This window comes from Lissotriton helveticus, chromosome 3_1 (assembly GCF_964261635.1).
Source record: "Lissotriton helveticus chromosome 3_1, aLisHel1.1, whole genome shotgun sequence".
NCBI classification, from domain to species: domain Eukaryota; kingdom Metazoa; phylum Chordata; class Amphibia; order Caudata; family Salamandridae; genus Lissotriton; species Lissotriton helveticus.
Window position 1 is genome coordinate 856,726,220 of NC_136061.1, and position 22,695 is coordinate 856,748,914.

Sequence of the window (22,695 nt, forward strand, 5' to 3'; positions counted from 1 at the left end):
ATCTTAGCTGAACCATCTTAGCCTGAACCATCTTGGAGCCTGCTGGCGCTGCCGCGGTCCATCTTAGCCTGAACCATCTTGGAGCCTTCTGGCGCTGCCGCGGTCCATCTTAGCTGAACCATCTTGGGAGCCTGCTGGCGCTGCCGCGGCCCATCATTAGCCGAACCACCTTTGGAGCCTGCTGGCGCTGCCGCGGCCCATCCTCGCCGAAACCACCTCGAGGCCTGCTGGCGCTGCCGCGGCCCCCTCGCCGTTAAAGACCACCTGACGAGTCCTGCTGGCGCTGCCGCGGCTCGACCTCTCGGAACCCCCCGGCTCGAGGATTGAGAGCTGTGCACAGGGTATCCCTTCCTTCACCAGTACTGAGACTGTCCCGCTACCCTGTCCCTTATTTACGAGACTTTTCAGATCCCTCCATCTGCCTGTACATATCGCTGAAGACAAGCAACCTTTATTCTTGATAAAGCCTAAGAACTTATCCTCTTGTGTGGTGTCCATTTGTAGTGTTGTGGTTACTCGGCTGTACGATCCTAGGAGAGTACCCTCACCCAGGAGGCCTCTCGATAACGTTTGGCTACTTCTAGACGGAGGAGTGGGCCTAGGGGTGGTCAGTCAGACATCTTCTGCCTCCCCCGGGACCGCCTTTCTAACAGGCACCCACCTTTCACATTGTGGGCCCCAGAGGAAGGGGTCCCCAGGGCTGAAATCGGTCTGGGGTGGTATGCCGCGTGTCCCCCTCCCCCTAAACTTAATACTGGGCTTCGGGGGCTGGTGTCCCCGGGGCTGTAATCAGTCCAGGGAGTGGGGACTGTGTGCCCTCTGCCCCTAGACAGCACCAGACCCCAGGAGATGGGGTCCCTAGGGCTAAAATAAATCGGCCAATCACCCTATGCAGAACACCGGGCCCTGGGTGGTAGGGTCTCTGGGGTCTAGATCGGCCCGTGGTGGGAGTCACATGCTCCCGACCCCCTGAAAATAACACCAAGCCATGGGGAATGGGGTAACTAGAGCCTAAAGAGGCTTGGGTAGGGGGGCCGTGCGACTGCCCTCACGTTTAAAAAAGTTTAAAGACCCTGGGGGATGGGTCCCCAGGGACAGGCCCTGTGGGCCCTGTGCCTGCAAGGAGCTGCATTTCCAGCAGCTCCCTGTATGCAGCTGCAATGCTGGGTCCCACAAAAGATGAGGAGCAGGCTGGGACCGCGGGGCCTTGAGGCTCCCCCCACTGTTCCATAGCACACTGTGTGCCCTCGGTGGGACCAGGGCACAAAGGGTCACATGGCTGGGCCCCAGGGTATGGGGTCCCTGGGCCAAAATCGGCCCAGGGACAGGGGCCACGGACCCCCCCTCACCCATTAAATTTCAGCCCTGCCCTGGGGGTTGGGGTCCCTGGTGCCAAATTGAGCTGGGGAAGGGGGCCGTGTCACCCCCCCCCATAGATGCCAAGGTTTCACATTGCTTATGTGTGAAAGTTTCATTTTTTCAGAGTAATTATGAGTGACAGTCAACGACTATGAGTGACACTTTCTCACTAGCAAAATCAACCAATGAAGATGAGGAAACATATACATTTCAGAAATAACACCCATTTGAGCAACAAGAAACTCTAAGAAGCATAGACGCCATGTTTCCAAATTGTTTGTGAAACATTTCCATGCTTTCAGTGTGCTTATGAGTGACATTCGACTGCCAAATCTATAACACCTAAAGTGACACTTTCTTGCCAGTAAAGCCAAACAATGAAGTGGATTGAAAGGAATAAATATCAAACATTACACCTTTCGAGTAATAAAAAGTTCTAAAATCATCATCAAACTGCTGCAAAACCCCTCCTAAATTATTAATAAACACTGGGGAGTTGGTGGTCCCCGGGGCTCAAAGAGCCCCAGGAGGGTCACCCCGTGCGCCACCCTTATTTTTTAGAAAAATGCCCCCTGGACCTAGCTAACCTTGGGGCCCTTTTTAGGTCTCGCGACCTGTCAATGCGCATGCACATTGAGCGGAGCGAGACTAAAGGGGCTTAAACAGACTTTAACTAACTGGCGATTTGATGCTGTGCCTGTGCGCTTTTAGGTCAATGCGCAAGCGCATTGACCTAAAATGCGTGTGCACAGCATCAAATCGTCAGCCATCTGTTGCCCAGCTTGGTGCCGCTCCACCCCCTGCGGCATCAAAGGCTTTCACGGCCGGCCGGCCGTGCTTTCAGTTTCACGAGCACTGCATTTGACTCGCATTTCTCCCAGCGCTGCCTTGTTTAGTCCATGTGAACAATTTATTTATAGCACTTGAAGGTGATATAAACTGTCTACGCTGCGGGGTCCCCGCACTGCCTGTCTTTGTGCCAAAAGTCATCATCCACGTTTTAACAGTCCAGTGTCTCTAAAAGTGGGTCACGTACTTCACCCGGTGTATATGCTTATAACTCCTCACACATCTAAACATGCCTCGTGCTCGCTTCTCTTTTTCAGTATACCTGAGGCGCCTCACCCTATCCGTCTGTGCCTCACGCGCCTCACCCTTTCTGTACACACCTCAAGCTTCTAACTCACCGGTCTATATGACTGAGGCTCCTAACCCTATGTATATATTCTGCATCCCTCCTCATCCTCTCGGCATATACCTCAAGCGCTTCATCACCCTGTGTACATGCCTCGAGTTCCAGCTCACCCTGTGTATATATATTCCTCAAACTGATCCTTATTGTATAAACCAGCTGTAGCTTCCTGAAGCTCCTCACCCTGTATATATGCCTCGAGCTCCTACCTTGTACCACCACTAACACCACCACCACCAGTACTACTACAACCAGTACCACCACCACCACCACCAGTACTACCACTATCAGTACCACCATCACCAGTACCACCCCCACCAATACCACCAGTACCAGTACTACCACCACCAGTAACACACACACCAACACCACCAGTACTTCCACTAACACCACCACCACCAGTACCACCACCACCAATACCACCACTACCAGTACTACCACCACCACCAGTACCACCACCACCAATACCACTACTACCACCACCATCAATACCACCACTACCAGTACTACTACCACCAGTACCACCACTATCAGTACTACCACCACCACTACCACCAATACCACCACTACCAGTACTACCACCAGTACTACTACAACCAGTACCACCACCACCACCAGAGTACCACCACCACCAGTACTACCACCACCAGTACTACCACTACCAATACTACCACTACCAGTACTACCACCACCAGTACCACCACCACCAGTACCACCACTACCACTAATACTACCACTACCAGTACCACCACCAATACTAACACTATCAGTACCACCACCACCAATACTACCACTACCAGTACCACCACCACCACCAATACTACCACTACCAGTACCACCACCACCAATACTACCAGTACCACCACCACCAGTACTACCAGTACCACCACCACCACCAACACTACCAAAGTTTCAAAGTTTATTTATTATGATAAGGAACTCTTTATGAGGTCCACATAAAACAGCATATACATACAAAGCAACAAATGTGTAAAAAAGGTTTCCATCACAAACACATGAGATAACTTAATACAGGTCCAAAAAACATTTAAAAAAGTTGTACAGTTTAAAAGCAAACATTTCATTAGGTGGGTTAATCAAGGCTGCCTTAAACAAAGATGCTGAAAATATGTTAAGTTGTAAGCAAATTGGTCTTAACCATCTACGCCTGCAGGGCATCAGTGTAGGGCAAACGAACATGACGTGATCTAGATCCTGATCATACAATTGGCAAAGATCACAGCGTGCCGAACAACCAAACCAGCTGGCATGTAGAACTTTTAGCGGAAGCAAATTGTGTCTTAATAAGTACACCAGGCGTCTCACGCCATGGGAGATGTTCCAGTACATATACGGTTGAGCTTTCCGCAAGGTATAAGATTCAATAACAGGCGTACAACCTTTTTTCGCTAGACAAAAGTCTCTATCAAGGCAAAACCCCAATTCCCAAGAAGCTGACTTCAAAACAGTTTTTAATTGATGAGGGGACAATAGAAATAGAGTCTCCTCATCTAATTTCAATTGTAACACAGCAAATCTGAAGTTTTTTACAATCGATGAGAAGTCATTAAAAGATCCTAATAATTCATTTTTTATGAGGTTTCTTAAGGTATTGGGTTCACCTTTAGATAACGCTACTACCCAGCGTATGATACTAGCCAGACCTTGTACCCTGCTGCTACGTAATCCCAATTCCTGTCTCAAGGAAGCAGTCGAATTTGCTGTGCCTACAGACATTAAACTCCGTAGAGTTTTTCCTTCCGCAGAGTTTAAAAAACTCCATTTTTTTGGATCAACTAACTCAATTCCATATAACAGGGAGGCTGGAACTTTCGCTCTGAAAACATCTAAAAGAATAGAAAAATGCCTTCTACCTGTGGCTTTATACAGGGAAACTAAGCTCTTTCCCTGAGAAATAGCCTTCCGAGAGTTATTGTCTATGTGTGGTTTGTCACTTAAATTATGAGTGACAATTTTACCTAAAAAGGTATAAGAATTCACACATTCTAGTTTTTCCCCCCCCACAACCCATGAAAAGTTAAAACATTTAGGCTTCTTTCTACCAGAGAAACAAATCACCTTGCTTTTTGCCGTATTTATAGATAAAAAATGACTTTCAGCATATTCAGAAAGTGCATGCAACCGATTATTTAGGCCCTTTGGGGTGAGATCCAAAATTAGGATGTCGTCTGCATACATAAGGCATGCAATTGGAACACCCCCCAAGGACGGGGCAATACCGGCGGAAGCCGAAAGAGCGATGGGTAAATCAACAGTATATAAGGAAAATAGCAACGGAGCCAAAAGGCAACCTTGCTTCAACCCATTAGATGTTGGAATTAATCTCGATACGCCGCGATCACCTCCAAGTAATACTCTGCACCAAGTGTCAGAGTACAGGGCGCGAATTAACTTAATAAGTGATGCAGGCATACCTAGGTTAAATAACTTTCTCCACAGCAAATTTCTGTCAACTTTATCAAAAGCGGTGGAGAAATCAATAAAAGCGCCATATACCTGACCACCCCGAACTTTCACATATTTTTCATTGATAACTTGTAATGCAGTCAGGTTATCTAAAGTTCCATGATTTTGTCTGAAACCAGTTTGCTCCAAGGGAAGGATTTTATGTTCAGATACCCAATCGTTAATTAAAGAAAGCACACATTTTGCAAACACCTTACCAATGGCGTCAAGCAAGGCAATTTGACGATAATTTTGTGGTTGATCTCTTGCCCCTTTTTTATATAAAGGGACAATGATGCTTCCTTTCCAGGAGGGGGGGACTGTTCCGCTAAAAAAGCAGAATTTAAACACTGGAAAGAGTATTTTACTCCAAAGTTCCCTCTGGTTTTTTAATACTGAAATTGGGATTTTGTCAGGACCCATCGCACCAGAGGAACGCATATTCTTAATGGCACATTCAATTTCCTTTACTGTTGGACAGTCCAATTTAAATGAAACATTATCAGATTCAACATTAAACTCATAAGAATTATTATTACTGTACAACTTCTCGATATAGTGAACCCACACCTGTTCCTCAATGGCAATGGGCGTAGGACTGGCTCTAGTACCACAGCCTTTGCCAATTAAGGACCAAAAGGTCTTGGTTTGGCGATTATAAGAAGCTTCCCTCAGTTGAATCCAGAGGGCATCTTCCTTAGAACGTTTTAAACGGGCCTTAAGCCTGACTCTCCTTCTTTTTAAAATAGACAACTTACATTTAGCTTCTTGGGTAAAACATAAAAATTGTCCCCTTACAACTTTATTTATTTCTCTGTTTATAGCCCGTAGAGGGTGAGGGGCTACAAGGGACTGTTTCACACCTGATTTCTTTTTTGCACAAGCAGTTACGGAATCTAAAAAATTAATAAAACATAACAGCACTCTCCCTTCCCAGAGAGGTAGATTCTCAACGGTAAAATACAAAAGAGGCGCTAGGTTTTCAACAATACAAGGGTTCCAAAAACATTTCCCTGAGCTGGAATCAAAATTCACAGAATCTATATCCAGACTCCACGGAACCACTTTCTGAAGACTAATGGAGACAGAAAGCGTCAATGCATTATGGTCACTAAGATTCGATTCAATGACCTTCATATCCTTCAATAGGTGAAAACCGGCATAATCTATCATGATAAAATCAATAATAGATTTTCCCTTATTAGATTTACGAGTAAAAGCTGCCGGGATATCAGATGGAAGCCTCCCATTTACAATTAAACAATCCGCTTTAAGTAAACCATCTAAAATAAGTTTACCTCTTTTGTTGGTTTTAATTTTGGGGGGGAACTGGGCTGAAGGTATATTCAGAGATTCTTCCAATGCGACATTTCTAAACAACTCCAACCCGCAGTTAGATATATTACAATTTAGGTCCCCAAACATTAACACATGCGGAGTTGGTGAGAACTCCAAGACTTTAGTTAAAAAAGAAAATAGAGTTTTTAAACCAGTATTAAAACAACAATTGGGGGGAATATAAATGTTTACCACAATCAGCAATCTATTAGGGCAATCCTCAAATACATCTTTTAGAGTTATTGCTTGAAACAGTTTTCCTGGATCCAGATAGTGTGAATAGTTCCATTGCAATCTATTAGATAATAAGCATGCTAACCCTCCCTTAGCATGGCCTCTTCTAGTGCTGGTTGCGTTGAAATCCAAAACAAAATAGTCTTTATCCAAAACAAAACTTCCATCCACCCAGGTTTCTTGCAAACAGATTATATCTGCCTTTTGAGAATGAAGGAAACCCAATTTCTCCTTATAATCTTTGAATCCGGCAGTGTTCCATGAGATAAATTTCAGCTCCCTGTTAAAAATTAGAATCCTGAATGGAACGGGGAGCAGATTTACTCGCAAGGACTCCAGGTAGCCAACTCCATTTAGATTGATCATCCTTCACTGTCTGCTTAAGAGGAGGGTTTTTGTAGGAAACTAGCCTTTCATTCCTAGCCACACAAACTTTTAGGTTCTCCGATCTAAGATTAGACCAATCCGACAATCGCACACCCGAATTGGAGGAAAGCGATAATGAAGCATTGGCGGCAGTATTTAAAATACATTTTTCCCCAAAATGTGGCATCACATCTATCCCTCTAATTTGTAGATCCTCAGCCCATTGAAGAACAAGATTTACCACAACCTTAGAATAGAATTTCACCCTTGTTGATCTTAAAGGTTTCCCCACGTAAGGATTGAGGAGAAGTACAAGATCTAAATCGGAGGTTTGGATTAATTTCAAGCTTTCGATCTCTTTAAAACAGGTCAAAAGGGCAGATCTATTAAAAATTAAATCTGGTTCAAAAAGGGGAGAAAAATCAAGATATAACGTATCCACATATGTTTTTTCTTTTGGGAGGACAACTGTCGTTAAGGGTGGAGCCTGAAAGGGTGTTGCCGTAGGATTTAAAGAAGACGGGGGCGGAACAACAAATGGAGAGGTAACCTTAGAGATAACCTGGCAAGAACCTGAATTAACCTTACAATAAGAAAAAGGATTAGCGGGAGGGAGGAAAACCTTGGGAAGGAAAGGGTTAGTTAAATTTATAGGACCTAGACCAAAGGGGGGGTCGTCTTCTTTGGGCGATACAACCCTAATTTCTACCTTAGGGGTGAGAGACTGCTCCACCTGCGGAGAATCATCTACACTTAAATCCACATTTTTATCAAAGAGAAGTTTCCTCTGTCTTTTTTTGGCAAACCTACGGATAGGTTTCCTCTTCTTCATTCTATTCTTTTTATGTTTCTGGGGACTCATATTTCCCATCAATCCCGTTTTTACTTTAGGGATCTCCTCTTCCTTATTTGATGGCAAGGAAAATATCGGAAAGAGGGAAGGCAATTCGGATTTAGAAATAAGAGGGGAAGTTGCTATTATCTCTATCTTATCACTAAGTGGGGCTATACAATTAGCACCAGCCGAAACCACTTTGGAGGGTTTGAGAATAGCTGAAAGTACTATGGGCTGACTTTCCTTTTGACCTTCTATCGAGGGAGAAGAAGGCGCTAAATCCAAAACTGCAGAAGTGAAAGGAGCGCTTATTTTCTGGGGCATCAACAGAGAAGCCACTGAAATAGGAGGATCTGACACTAACTCATTTTTGCTTAACAAGAGAACTTGCAAAATCTGCGTTACAGTATCAAAAATACATTCCGAACCTCCCACAAACTTTTCAAGTAATCTTAGAATCGAAGACAAAATTGATTCCAAAGAGGACAAAGAGTTAGAAATTAGCCTCCCGTTAATATTTGGAGAGCCCTCAGCTAAATTGTTCAACATTGGACCTGAACAGGATGTAAGATTTAATTGTGGAAGGGAGAAATCTAATTTATTAGAGGGTGTGCTACTTAGGGGACCAGTACTTGAAATCGATATTACTTCCTCTAAAGGCACACCTTTAGAGTTCCCCTGCAACAATCCCATCCGCGCCCTATGAGCTGTTAAATCAATATCAGGCAGAGTGAATTCATTCCCTAATACAGGGGATGTAACTAACGTAGGTGGTAAAAAATCTGTATTCATTGAAACTTTAGGGACATCCCTTAATGTAACTTGGGAAGGAGCAATGTCATCAGATTTTGAGGGCATATTGCCCGAAGAATTAAGATGAGTATTCTGATTCAGATGTACATTATTTAATGTCGACGGTGAGCCCCTTAGTTCATCAGGACTAACTAGAATTGGCAGAGAATGACTGACCGCCAAGCTTAAACTAGAGGAGACATCAATAACCCCGTTAACAGGGACCACGTCATTGGAACCTGGAATTTCATTCATAGACTGTAGCTCAGTAGGTTTGTCTTTCCCTTTGTCCCATAAATTAAAAAGCTGGCATTGACCCTTCAATTGCATAGTAGACGCTATTTTGTTTCGTAGGGGGTTTGATTTAGTTTTAGATCCAGATCTCCCCACAATCACTCGTCCAGAGCGTAGTTTTTTGGCCGTCATGAGGCTAAATTAAGAAAGGGTGAAAAATTAAAATAATAACGATTGTAAGGTATAAAACCAAATAAACAAACTCATTAAAATACAATACAAGCCTATGAATGATAAGAACAGCTCAAATTGATGCTAGAAAACCAAGGGAGGGGGCCCAGCCCAGCCTCCTTTGGCCTCAGACGGTCCCGCCCTTGTCCCGGGCTTCTCCCGGCGCGCTCCCGCGCGCTCCCGCGTTGCGGGGTTACTAAGGAGAATTATAGCCGCGCTGAGGCGGGGGAGGAGCCAGCAGGGAGAGCGGGTCAGCTGCTGGTGATGCCGAGTGTCAGGCGCTCCTGGGACTTGAAGTCCACGCCTGACCACGCTCGCAGCCCTGCACACACCACACCACAGAGGCTCAGTTGTAGGAAGTCCACACAGTCACAGCGCACTTCCAGCAGCGCTGGCAAAGCACCAAGGCGAAGCGGGACCCGCGGAGCGGGTACCGCGAGTAGTTAACAAAGAAGATTGCGGGAAGAGCAGCTCCAGCGTGCTCACAGTTCGAAGCTCCCACTGCTGACCAAACGAAACACAGGTGAGGAAACAGCCAGAGAAACTGACGAGCTGAATTTAGCCGCGCTGAGGCGGGGGAGGAGCCAGCAGGGAGAGCGGGTCACCACCACCAGTACTACCACAACCACCAGTACCACCACTACCAGTACTACCACCAGCAGTACCACCACTACTACCACCACCAGTACTACCACTACCAGTACCACCCCCACCAGTACTACCACTACCAGTACCACCACCACCAGTACTACCAGTACTACCACCACCAGTACTACCAGTACTACCACCACGAGTACTACCACTACTACAGCCACCAGTACTACCACTACCACTAGTACTACCACCACCACCAGTACTACCAGTACCACCACTACCAGTACTACCACTACCAGTACTACCACTACCAGTACCACCACCACCACCACCACCAGTACTACCAGTACCACCACCACCAGTACTACCACTACCGGTACCACTACCACTACCACTACCAGTACCACCACCACCAGTACTACCACTACCAGTACCACAACCACCAGTACCACCACTACCAGTACTACCACCACCAGTACTACCACCACCAGTACTACCACCACCAGTACCACCACCTCCAGTACTACCACTACTACCACTACCAGTACCACCAGCACCACCAGTACTACCAGTACCACCACCACCAGTACTACCACTACCAGTACCACCACCACCAGTACTACCAGTACCACCACCACCACCACCAGTACTACCACCACCAGTACTACCACTACCACCACCACCAGTACTACCACCACACCAGTACTACCAGTACCACCACCACCAGAACTACCACCACCAGAACTACCACTACCAGTACTACCAGTACCACCACCACCACCACCACCACCAGTACTACCAGTACCACCACCACCAGTACTACCACTACCGGTACCACCACCAGTACTACCACTACCAGTACCACAACCACCATTACTACCACTACCAGTACTACCACCACCAGTACTACCACCACCAGTACCACCACCTCCAGTACTACCACTACTACCACTACCAGTACCACCACCACCAGTACTACCAGTACCACCACCACCAGTACTACCACTACCAGTACCACCACCACCAGTACTACCACTACCAGTACTACCACCACCACCACCACCACCAGTACTACCAGTACTACCACCACCAGTACTATCACTACTACAGCCACCAGTACTACCACTACTAGAGCCACCAGTACTACCACCACCACCAGTACTACCAGTACCACCACCAGTACTACCACTACCAGTACCACCACCACCACCAGCACTACAGCCACCAGTACTACCACTACCACCACCACCAGTACCACCACCACCAGTACCACCACCGCCAATACTAACACTACCAGTAGCACAAGTACCAACAGTACCACCAGTACCAGGTCCACCACCAGTACCACCACCACCAGTACTAATACCACCACCAGTACCACCACTAAAACCACCAGTACAACTACAAGTACCAACACCAGTACTATCACCAGCACCAATACTACCGCTTCCAGTACCACCACCACCAATACTACCACTACCAGTACCACCATCACAAGTACAGCCACTACCAGTACCACCACCACCTATACTACCACTGCCAGTACCACCACCACCAATTCTACCACTACCAGTACCACCACCACCAGTACCACCACCACATATACTACCACTACGAGTACTACCACCACCACCAATACTACCAATACCAGTAGCACAAGTACTGACAGTACCACCAGTACCAGGTCCACCACCAGTACCAATACCACCACCACCAGTACTACCACCACCAGTACCACCAGTACTACTACCACCACCAGTACCACCACTAAAACCACCAGTACAACAAGTACCACCACCAACACCAGTACTACCACCACCACCAATACTACTGCTACCAGTACCACCACCAATACTACCACTACCAGTAACACCACCACCAGTACCACCACTACCAGTACCACCACCCCAATACTACCACTACCACCACTACCAGTACCACCACCACCAATTCTACCAGTACCACCACCACCAGAACAACCACTACCACTACTATCAGTACCACCACCACATATACTACCACTACCAGTACTACCACCACCAGTACTACCACCACCACCAGTACCACCAGTACCACCACCAGTACAACCACCACCAGTACTATCACCAGTACCACCACCACCAGTACAACCACCACCAGTATAACCACCACCAGTACCACCACCACCAGTACCACCACCACCACCAGTACCACCACCACCAGTACTACCAGTATCACCACCACCAATAACACCACCACCACCAGTACTACCATTACCACAAGTACCACCACCTCTAGATTATATGTAACTCTCACTTCACACTTTGTGTCCGTGTAATTTACAACACTTACACATCTTATTCACTGCACAATTTATCACTACTTTGAAGATGTCGCAGGCCGGACTCGTCCTCTGATATTTACAATCTAACAAGCTGTCTAGAAGGCCCTTTATTGCAATGCAATAAGTCTTGCATTTGCAAAAGTTTAGGTATTGTAAATAACAATGCCTTTTGTTTGTTTTAGAACACAAAACATAAATAAAAGGCATTGTCATTTACAATGGTAATGTCTCAAACTCGTTTTCTCCCGGGACCAAAATAAACTATGTCCGAAAAATATCTAATAAGGCTGCCACACCTCAAAGTCTTGGAATTTGTTCTGGGTAGCAGCTGGCATCTACGGCGAGTAGTGGGGTAGGCAAATGGGTGGTGGTTGGGTGCATGCAACATCACACGCTACATGTAAGGTGCAAATAAAATTAATTAAAATAAAAATTCACGTACCTTACGTGCTGCACGACACGTCCTCTTTGCTCCAGTCCGGTGTTCAGCACAGGCCCCAGCAAACTCCCTTAACCTATCCTGGCGCTGCTCTCATGCTGTTAACCAGCATGAGAGAAGCACCAAGATTAGAGGGAGCGGCCTCGCTCAGCACTCCCAAGGGCACTGGATGCCTATGCTTGCTCTCAACCCAACTGTCTTAAGACAGCAGGGTTAGAGAGGTTAAAAGTGTGCATGTCTGGCCGTCACAAGACAGCCGGCCAAAGGGACATGCACATTTTAAACTTAAGTGCACAGGCAGCCCACCACCACTCCATGACCCTGCCACACCGCAGACCCTGTTCTGGCACTTGTTCGGGACGGGTTGATGAAAAATAAAATGGTAATAAATGTACTTTATTTTCCATTTTCTTTTCTGGTGGCATTTTATTGGAGGGATGAGGCACCTCTGCTCTAATGGATGAGACATCCCTTTCCGTTCCAAGGTTATGATCATCTTAAAATATTAAATATTTATGAAGATCACATTTCTTATGGATAGTTTTTACTATGGTATCTCCGATGTACATATTTCACTTTCCAACATATGACATATTTTTTTTAATCCATTTGCAATAGCATGACAGATTCATAAAACCCTAGAGAGTCTGGTTTGTTGATAATTAACAAAATTATATAAATGCAATATTAAAATAACAAGCATTTGCAATGCAATAGGTCTCGCATTTGCGAGAGTTTAAGATATTGGCATTGTAAATGACAATGCCTTTTATTTATGTTTTAAAAACCAATACATAAATAAAAGGCACTGGCATTTAAAATGCCAATAGCTCAAACTCTCACAACTGCGAGACCTATTGCATTGCAAATGCTTGTTTGGGAGAGAGAGTATTAGTTATAGAAAGTCTGAGACTGACAGTACCCTCCTCTTCCTTCTTTCTGCTGCTGGTGATGCTACTTGCAGTGGTGTGCTAGAGGGCTTTTTGTGTTCACACATAACGTCCCCTCGATCCACTCCAGTGAATCCCCTATTGAGGTGCTAAATTGGAAGTGAGAGGCAATGGAGAGGGAGAAGGAACGAGGTGTAGGGAAACGGAGGGAGAGTAAATAGTGGTGCTGGTGGAAACAAGATAATTTATGCAAAGAAGGAACAGGCACCAGTGAAAACCATTTTCTGAAATGTTTGTAAATCATGTTTATGAAATGATAGTTAAAACCCTGAATAACCCACTGTTTAAAACCCTTCATCATCGACGGTGTGTGATATCAGAAAAGGACTGCAAAACCACTGTGGGGCTGCTGGTGAACATGCTCACAGACCCACATAAGCACACACACTCACAGACCCAGACAGGCACTCACACATGTACTAACAGACCCATAGCACCACTCACTCACACACCCACTCAAAGACACACACAGGCACTCACACACCCACTCACAGACCCACACAGCCACTCACAGACCCATATCACCACTCACAGACCCAGTCACAGGCCCACACAGGCACTCACACAGCCACTCACAGACCCACACAGGCACTTGTACACCCACTCACAGTCCCACACAGCAATTCACACAACCACACACAGACCTATAGTGCCACTTATAGACCCAGTCACAGACCCACTAAGGTACTCACACACCCGCTCACAGATCCACACATGCATTCACAGACCCATACAGCCACTCACACACCCATAAAGCCACTCACACATACACACAAGGACCCATACAGCCACTCACATACCCACTCACAGACCCATACAGCCACTCATACACCCACTCACCGACCTGTACAGACATTCACACACCCATTCTCAACATTTACAAGTTATAGTTAGGAAATAAAATGTAAGTAATCGTAGAACTTCACTGAAATAAAATATGTTTCAGTGACATTATAGTTAGGAATTTAAAAAGCATTACAAGTTTACTAAAAAAACAAAGGTTAAAAGGTTACTGGGACGTTATAGTTAGGAAATATAAATTTAAAAACCTTAATAATTCACTGAAAAAACCAAAGGTCACAGGGACTTTAAAGTTAGGCTCAGATTTCCCTCATATAAAACAACAGAAATTCAGTAGTTAGAGTTACCTGAGCTAACTATAACTTACACCCCCGCAATGCTCTGCTGATGACCTCATTTATCACTGATTATATGGTCAGTGACATCACTGATAACATCACTGATGACATCTCAAATGACATCATTGATGAAATCACTGATGACATCATCCACAGAACGACTCTTACACCCCCAGACCACCGCTCATACACCCACTCCCACTCAACCACTCACATACCCATTCACAGACGCATACAAGGACTCACACACCCACTCACTGATCCATAGAGCCACTCACACATCCACTCATTCATACAGCCACTCACACAACCGCTAACTCACCCATGCAGCTATTCATGCACCCACTCACACACCAATACAGCCACTCACTTATCCAGTCATTTAGACATACAGACACAAACACACCAACTCATACACCCATACAGACACTCACATACTGAATAAGTCACCGATACAGCTACTCACATACCTGCTTACTCATACAGTCACTCACTTACCCATACAGTTACTCACACACCCACTGACTTACTGATACAGATACTAACACATGTACTCACTCACCTATCAGTCTCGGCTGCTGCCAATATACAGTGGCATGGCATCAGGGGGGATTAATAAGAAATAAAAAAAAAAGACTTACCTGATGCTTCAGGCTACCTTACGCATCAGTGCTCTTCTGCTCTCTTGCTCCCGGCAGTCCCTGGGACACCATCCCAGACTCCCCGTCCAATCAAGACACTGCTCACATGCCATTACCAAGCATGAGAGCAGAGCGGGGATTGGCTTGCGCAGGCTGGTTTGATGCTCACTCAGGCACAGGGAGTCTGTGCCGTTTCTCCACCAAGCTGTGGAACCCATTGCTTGCTGCTTCACAGCCATACTTTTGCTAATGCCTTTGACCGGATGTATGACGTTACAACGCATAATTTTACAATGCATACCTTTACAACACATTTTTTACAACACATTCCAATACAACTCATGCCATTACAACGAATTTTTAAAAACTACCTTTACAACGCATTCCATTACAACGCATACCAGTACAACGCATAACATTACTTTGCATGTATGGTAAGTATTGGATAGTGTAGGGGTAAAAATTACTATTCTAACTCCAGGGCGGTGCAACAGTAGGGTAAGTGTTGGATAGTGTAGGGGTAAAATTACTATTCTAACTCCAGGGGGTGCAACAGTAGGGTAAGTGTTGGATAGTGTAAGGGTACTATGCGTTGTAATGGTATGCGTTGTATTGGTATGCGTTGTAATGACATGCGTTGTAGTGGTATGCGTTGTAGTGTCATGCGTTGTAATGGTTGCGTTGTAATGGCATGCGATGTAATGGATGTTGCGTTGTAAAAGTTTTGTTGCAATGGTAGTGCGTTGTAAAAGTTGCGTTGTAAAGGTTGTTTCCCCCTTTGACCACTGGATGTGTTATTGCTGCAGTAGTGTATAAAACCTGTGCAGCGTGATGGGGTCCTGTTTTAATATTTCATACCATTCAGGATGCTGTGCTCTTTCTGTAAGATTAGTCGTAGACTCGTAACTGCACATTGGCAGGGTTTGCTGCAATGATATTTGATTAAGATATAATATGAAGCTGGGTGAAATAGAATTTAAAACAGCCCAGTATACAATCTGCACAGCACATCCTTCCTTGTCCTCGGAGCCCCTAAATCTACGGACTTCTGTACCCCCGCCCTCAGTAGAAGATTCGTTTTTTTTTCGATTAGGACTGAATTCTCTTTATTGTGTACTTTCTATTTAATATTTACTACCAGATCCGTGAGCCAGCAAAACATCACTTCAACGGTAGATGGCAGCACAAAACTGAGTTGCTTCCCATTTTCCTCTCGAAAATATAACTCTAGCAAAACCACGTTTAACTAACCATTGGCCCAGCTAAGAAATACGTCTTGGGAAGCTGCAAATGCAGTGGTTATTTTGTATGTAAATTAACATATAATTCTATGGCAAATAGTGAGTTTAACGCGATCTAATACTCGAACAGGGGTTTTACTGAGAACATTTCAAACCAGCATAGACAAAGCCTTTAGCAGGGGCGGCTGGTGACATTTGAAAGTGGTGTGGCGTAAACTAATTTGCATATTGCACCGCAGCGAGCGAGCGCAGCGAGCGAGCCCGAACCACCTTGCATCCATCCATACATCATTCATGCATCCACCCATCCATCCACCCTCCCACCCATCCTGCATCCATACATCATTCATTCATGCATCCACCCATCCACCCATCCATCCACCCATCCATCATCCATCCTGCATCCATTCATGCATCCACCCATCCACCCATCCTGCATCCATCATTCATTCATGCATCCACCCACCCATCCATCCACCCAGCCACCAATTCTGCATCCATCCTGCATCCATCATTTATTCATGCATCCACCCATCCATCCACCCATCCATCCTGCATCCATCATTCATTCATGCATCCACCCATCCATCCTGCATCCATCATTCATTCATGCATCCACCCATCCTGCATCCATCCTGCATCCATCATTCATTCATGCATCCACCCATCCATCCACCCATCCTGCATCCATCATTCATTCATCCACCCATCCATCCACCAATTCTGCATCCATCCTGCATCCATCATTCATTCATGCATCCACCCATCCATCCACCCATCCATCCTGCATCCATCATTCATTCATGCATCCATCCATCCACCCATCCATCCTGCATCCATACATCATTCATCCACCATTCATGCATCGACCCATCCATCCACCCATCCATCCTGCCTCCATCATTCATTCATGCATCCACCCATCCATCCTGCATCCATCATTCATTTATGCATCCACCCATCCATCCTGCATCCATCATTCATTCATGCATCCACCCATCCATCCATCCACCCATCCTGCATCCATCATTCATTCATGCACCCATCCATCCACCCACCCATCCACCCTGCATCCATCCTGCATCCATGCATCCACCCACCCATCCTGCATCCATCCTGCATCCATCATTCATGCATCCACCCATCCACCCTGCATCCATCATTCATTCATGCACCCATCCACCCATCCATCCTGCATCTATCATTCATTCATGCATCCACCCATCCATCCATCCACCCATCCATCCTGCATCCATCATTCATTCATGCATCCACCCATCCATCCTGCATCCATCATTCATTCATGCATCCACCCATCCATCAATCCTGCATCCATCCTGCATCCATCATTCATTCATGCATTCACCCACCCATCCATCCTGCATCCATCCTGCATCCATCATTCATTCATGCATCCACCCATCCATACCGATATGTTGTGGGTATTAAATTGCTTAATAAACGACAATATTGGAATTAGAATTAGTAGAGGGGATCTTATGTTATCATTACACCTGTCAAATGACTGCATAGTTACTTCATTCAGCGTGTTTAAGAGTTTAGTGAAAAACGTTTTCTGCACAGGAAAATGTATGTTTATTTCGGTTTTCATACTTTTACAGACTGTCTTCCTCTGTTCTAAGTGAAATCTTTTTGTCATCTGCCTGGGGCTTCTTATCTCTGTGTTCTGGGAAGTGCGGGCGGGTTTTCTACACAGTAATATAAGTGCTCAGGAGCGCGTCTGGAGCTCCCGGACTTGTGTTCCCCTCTCACCCCACCTCGCCGTGGTAATAACTCAATGCATTTTTTGAACCACCTTTTCAGTATATTTGCCACAAACACATTTCCACATGAAACACGGCACGTGTGCCCTACGCCATTGGCAGCAGAGTGGTTGAAGTGACAGGAGTTGACTGACCAGCCAATCCTGGCGCTGTATGCAGCGCCAGGATTGGCTGGGGGGGCACCATGACTCCTCGCCCAGTCGCCCTGTGTAACCCCGGGGGCTGCGGCCCGCCCCCTGGTCCTCTCTCTAATGGAGAATTCACAGGAAAACGATCTGCGCATGCGCGGGCATGTTTGTGCCCAAAAATACAGTTGCGCAGCTGCAGCAGGCCCATCCTCCCCCCCCCCCCTCCCCCCTCTGCGCACTCCGGGAAAGTCGGGTGTATCCCGGTTTCCCGGCCGGCAGATAGCGCGATTTAAAAAAATATTTCTATTTGGCTTTTAGTGACGACGCGGTAGGTCCATGGGGCTTAGTGGGGCTACGCCCCTACGCCCCAATGGACGCACCGCGCCTGGCCTTTAGGTATGACCTTGGCAAATTGGGGCGTTTACTTTTTAATTTTTTAATGTAAATATATGAAAAATAAAAAGAAGAAAACAAGAAACGTGTTATTTTCTAACTGAAACAGACAAAAGTTTACAATAACAAATACATTTTAAAAAAACAGTGCACTGCCAATCCAATGTATGGAATTTGTCTATCCATGGGATTTTGTACTGCAAGGGTATCTTTCTTATACAAATCCTGTGTGCTAGATATCAGGCACACTTCTCTACACCATTTTGCAAAAATTGTTGTGTGGCGGAAAGCAGCCCTTTTTGAGCACCAATACAGGGGATGACAGTAGCAGTAGGCCTTTTTCTAAGGTCTCGCCTGAGACAACACACGGACTTTCGCTTCCAAGATCCCCTGTAAACAAAAAAACACACAAAAACTTAAATTGGACTTGGAGCCGCCCATTACTTGAGGTTGGTTGACTTAAATGTCACTCTCATTTCCTTGCTTCTCATTGGCCCGAGCATCTTGGTTTCACTTTCTCCCCTTGTGTTTGTCAGCTCTGTGAACAATGGACCAAGTACAGCTTCCCGTCTGTGACCAGCGTCCTTCTACTGGCCGTGCGCAGAGGTGCTTTTTTTCTCCCTTGTTGCCCTCCTCTATGAGTGCATGTGTTTGCAGGTTGTCTCTCACCCACCCCACTCTCGGTCATTGTTAGCTCGTTCCTCTATTGCTAGTAACACATTACCTGCATATGCTGCTACTTTATCTGAATCATTTGCAAACAGGATTCCCTTGAGGTGTGTGTTCATCCCGATTGCCGAGAGCAAAGGTTGTACTGCTAACCAGAATAGTAGTGGGGATCGTGGATATCCTTGTTGTGTCCTTTGGGACAGGTGTATTTAATTAGAAAGGTATCTATTCACCAATACGCTGTAAAGTGAATGTTTCGCCCCCAATGAAGCACAGAGTCGGGCTGTGCGAGTTAAGGCTTTTATTCCCGGAGCGCCGGGATAGCGTACATTAGCTCTACCAGTCGGCGCCACACAAAATGGCCGACTTCCGGTTCCGGAGTCTAAGCTGCCGGATACGGCAATGCTGCCCAACAACTAGAACGATGCCACATATCTCCCCCCTTTACACAATCAACAATATAATTAAGGAAAACAATCTCTTACTTAATGTCCATATCATAGTCCTCAAACCTCTTGAGAGTTCTCACAATTCTTCCTGCTCTCGTCCTCACTGCTCCCTCTACTTTCTCATCTCCTTGTCTGTCCTTCATTGTGGTCCTTCCTCGGGCTTCTGTTCTCATCCCTTCTCCAACTTTTTTCTCTTCACCTTCCCCCTTCTTATTCGCACTACCACCTTCCTCGCTCTCTCTATTGCTCCCGCCGTACATGGTTTCCTTTTTCTCCACTTGCGGTGTCCTTCCATCCACTTGCACTTGTCCCCCTTCGCAACCTTCCACTTCTCTTCTCTCTGCGTCTCCTTCTACTTCCTCGTCCACTCCCGTTGTCCACTTCAGTATTTTGCTACATTTGGCCATTCTGTCCTGCCACCAAACCTTGCCGTCACTGAGTAGTGCCGATCTGGTAAATGGCTCAATCACCTGTAGGGGCGGTGTGAATTTACTCTCTCCTTTCCTCTTCAAGGTCGCTACTTTCACTCTCACCCAGTCACATTTCTCAAGAGCCACTCCTTGCACATTCCGTCTCTTGTTGAACTGTTCTGTGTATGTCTCTTGCGCCTTCTCCAGATTTCTCCTTACTATTGCAGGTGACCATTTACTTTGCACCACCATTTGCCTCCACGCGATGTTGTCCTTGGTGAAAGGCTCTCTTCCTCTTAACACCTGTGCTGCCCGGCGTGATGCGGTAGGCCCATAGCATCTTGGGCAGTTCCTTCTCCCAATTGAGTCCATCATTTATCGCTGCTTGGATGGTTCCCATGATTACCCGATTGAAACGTTCCACCAGGCCATTCCCCGCTGGATGATATATGGGGGTGTGTTTTACTTCGATCCCGTTTCTGGACATGTATGCCTCCCATTTAGCCGAGACGAACTGGGGCCCATTGTCGCACGTTATGATCTTTGGGATTCCTTCCTTTATGAACACTGCATTCAAGAAGGCGATCACCGCATCCGAGTCTACTGTGTCTTTCACTTCCACCTCCGGCCCCTTGGAGTATCTATCCATCAACACTATGGCATACTTCTGGTTTCTTCAATGTCCAGTATCGGTCCTATTATGTCGATGGACACCATTTCCCAGGGTCCTCCCGGCATGGGGAACTTTCCCAACTGTGGTCTCAGCATCACTTGGGATTTGTCTGCTATGGAGCAGGAGTCACATTGTCTCACGTATCTCTCTACTTGAGCGTCCATCGCAGGCCACCAGTACACCTGTCGGGCCAGGGCCTCGGTCTTCGTGATCCCCTGATGGCCCTCATGCAGTAACTGTAGGTAGTGGGATGTGCACAGCCTGTTTCTTTGTGAGTTTAATCCGTGCAGTAACACCATCAGGTGTTCAATTAGGCCTGGGGGGGGGGGATGACCTTGTCTCCTCTGAGTAGGAAAAGGGGATCCTCCCCCAAAGACAGCTCTTCTCTCACCTCCCAGTATCTCCTCAATTCCTCCTTTAGATGCCTCTTCTTGGGCCACCCATGAGTGACGTATCCTTTGATTGCTTCCAAGTCCTCGTCCAGCCTGTAGGCCTCCGCCCATTCTTGCGCACTGATCACCTGCTCCATGTCCTGCACGTTTGCCACCACATAGCCTTCCCATCCAGGCTTCTCCTGTTCTTCCTCTCCTTCCATGGCTGCTGCCCTGCTCAGGAAGTCTGCTACCTTGTTCTGGGGCCCCGGTGTATATACTCCACTTCATACACAAAATCTAATAGCCTTAGTGTCATTTTGGCTATTCTCGGGGTGGCGTGCGCATGTCCACTAGCCGTTAGAACCTTTATCAAGGGTTTATGATCCGTGCGGACCACGAACTTGGCTCCCCACAGGTATTGTCTAAAGCGTTCCATCGCCCATACCACGGCCAGCATCTCTATTTCGATGACGCTAAACTTCTCTTCGTTTGGGGCCAGGGATCTGGACGCAAAGCTGACTGTTGATATGTCTCCTCTGTCGGATCTTTGCATTAATACCGCTCCCAGTCCTCGGTCACTGGCATCAGTGGTGAGTATGGAATCAGCCGTCGGGTCAAACCCTTCAAGTGGTATGGCTTCTCCCATTTCCCTTTTCAAGGTCTCGAATTCCTCCTGCTCTTCTTCGGTCCACTAACCCGTTTCTTTCCTTCAGCAATTGGCGTAGGCAGTGCGTCTTGGTGGCAAAGTTCGGGATGAATTTGCTATAAAACTCGGCCATGCCCAGAAACGACCTGACGTCTTCTTTTTTTCCTGGGCAGGTGCGTTCTTTATCGCCTCCAAGTTGGCTCTCTTGGGCTAAATCCCTTTTTCGCTGATTTCATGACCCAAATAAGTGACAGAAGGGACCCCGAACTTGCACTTTGACCATTCCGCCGTGAGTCCGTTTTCTTGTAATGTGCGTAGCACTATGTGGAGTTTCTCGTTGTGTTCTTGCTTGGTTTTCCCACTACGAGGATATCATCTGGGAAGAATTGGACTCCCTCCACCTTCTGAAAGAGCCTGTGCATCAGTTTTCGGAATACCGCTGCCGCGGATGCCAGCCCAAACGGCATTCTCACGAATTTGTAACATCCGAAAGGTGTTATAAAGGATTTGAGATGGTTGCTGGATGGGTGGAGTTTTACCTGATGGTAAGCTGACGACAGGTCGACCGTTGAGAACCACTTAGCTCCCTTCGTCATAGCCAGCAGCTTGTTGATGCGTGGGAGCGGGAATTTGTCTATTAGAATGTTTTTGTTAAGTTCTCTGAGGTCTACACATAGCCTCACCTTCCCGTTGGGCTTCTGGGCTACCACTAGGGGCGACAACCACTCCGCGCTCTCTATGGCCTGTATCACCCCGCTCCTTTCCAACCTGACCAGTTCGTCTTGCACTGCCTCT